A 2,326-nucleotide genomic window follows, 5' to 3' on the forward strand; every position below is an offset into this window, starting at 1 on the left:
GATGATGATGATGATGATGATGATGACGACGACGACGATGACGACAACGACGATGACAAGGACAGTAATGATGATGACAACGATGATGATTATGATGATGACAATTATGATGATGACGACGACGACAATGATGACGACGATGACGACGATGATGATGTTGGTGGTAGTAGTTCTGCTGGAGTTCCGTTTTTAGGCAAATTTTCCTCAATCCTCTTTCTCAGTTGATGCTTTCCTGCTAGCAGCCCCCCCTGTTGTGACCCATGCACACAGGGTTTCCTTCATGGCCATCTGAATAGCTCTTAGGGATCAATTCTTTTCTATACCTGCATTGCAACCACCTTGCCTCTCCATCCATGCCTGTTCCCATATGAACTGTTTCAAGCTATCATTTGCAGGGCTCGATTTGTGTCAATCATCCCACCACATTACGTCATGGTGATTACATTACAGTTCTCCACTTGTACAGTGGTTCCCAACCCCTCCTCTTTCTTTTCCACGCTCTCTGCATTGGTGCAGAGGCACCAGCTGGGCTATTAGCTGTGTCAGCCACCGAGAGGAGAATGCTGGAACTCCTCTGAGCCAATTCACAGGTGTTTCTCTGTTGATTCCAACACTATCAGCAGCCCCTGCCTCTTCTCTATCACCCAGGGACTCCATCCTCCTTCCACCATTACATCTTGTTGAAAGCTCTGATTGTAATTCTGGACAGCTTGGAGGCTAGGACACACTTGCCTCACTTGGCCCCATCAGCAGTGTGCAGGCCTGTTTCCTCAAAGGTGTGTCCAGGATTGCAGAAGCTGAAACCTTGAGAATGGCACCATGCAGACAGGCGTTCACCTGTTGCTTCTTCCTGAATCCCCTTTCTGACCTTGAATACAGAAGATAGCAACACGCTCAGTGCTCCTGATCCTTTTAGCACTGCTCCCAGGACATGCAGTCCTTGCACTGCTCCCTGTGTGTTGCTTGTTACAGAAGTGGCCGTTGGCCACAGTTGATCCTCACCACTCCCAGGACTGGTCAGCCATTCTCACAAAGCTGCACTCTCCTGGATAGCCTCTCCACTGTCCCACGCATTCAGGATACATCCAAGGATGGGCATGTCAGCCTTTCCCTGTGCAATCTATCCGTTTTCTGTCCTCCACAATTGTAAAAATCCTTCCTAATGTCCGATCTGAACCTCCCCTGCAACAACGTGAGTCTGCTTTCTTGCCATCTATCACTTGGCATTAGAGGAAAGAGGCTGACACCCTTCTCATTGCAACCTGCCTTCAGGTAGCTGTAGACAGTGAAGAGTTCTCCCCTCAGCCTCTTTTTCTCCACTTTAAACAACCTCACTTTCCTCAGCTCCTCCTCATATCATGTTTTCTGGTCTCTTCACCAGTTTTGTTGCTCTTTTCCGAATCCATTCCCGCTACTCAGCATCCTCCTTGTACCAAGAAGCCAAAACAGAACACAGTATTCAAGGTGTGGTCTCATTGGTAATGTGTACAAGGGAACAATCCCTTCCTTAATGTTGTTGGTTGCTCTACTTCTGATGCAAGTGTGAAAGTGTGCAAGTGTGCTCTCCTTTCCTCCTCCTCCTCACTCCCCCTGCTTCCTACTTCAGAGTGGCCTTGTAAATAAGGCCTTGTACAAGGAAGACAATGAGCAAGAGTACTTTTGCTAAAACAGATTAACGGCCAAAAATCTGCCTCACACTGGGGACCTGGTAAAACAGACAGCAGACACCTGGTTCAACAGCTGAAAGCCAATCGAGCAGGCACCTCAAAAGTATGACTGTCAATCAATCCTCACACCCCATAAATAGTGAGCAGCCCACAGAATGGCCTGGGTTGAAAAGGACCACAAAAATCACCCAGTTCCAACCCCTGCTGTGTACAGGGTCACCAACCACCAGACCAGGCTGCCCCAGAGCCACATCCAGCCTGGCCTTGAATGCCTCCAGGGGATGGGGCATCCACAGCCTCCTTGGGCAATCTGTTCCAGTGCCTCACCACCCCCTGGGTGAAAAACTTCCTCCTAATATCTAACCTAAACCTCCCCTGTCTCAGTTTAAAACCTTGTCCCTTGTTCCATCAGGTCCTGGAGCTCTCCATAAGGGCAGCAAGTTGCATGGCAGGGCTGCCCTCAAGTAAGGACATCTCTTGAGGTTTGTCCTGTGCAGAGATCCCTTGCACTGCAATGCCAAGATGCCTTACCAATACTGATCCTCGCTAGGTGGCCAGTAGTTTGTTTAAGTCTTGTTAGCTCTGCTAAGATTGTATCTTAGATTGATTGTGAACAAATGATCCCTAAAACATACATTGCTGACCAAGCGTGGGGCGAG

Source organism: Meleagris gallopavo, chromosome 7 (genome assembly GCF_000146605.3).
Source record: "Meleagris gallopavo isolate NT-WF06-2002-E0010 breed Aviagen turkey brand Nicholas breeding stock chromosome 7, Turkey_5.1, whole genome shotgun sequence".
Classification (NCBI taxonomy): domain Eukaryota; kingdom Metazoa; phylum Chordata; class Aves; order Galliformes; family Phasianidae; genus Meleagris; species Meleagris gallopavo.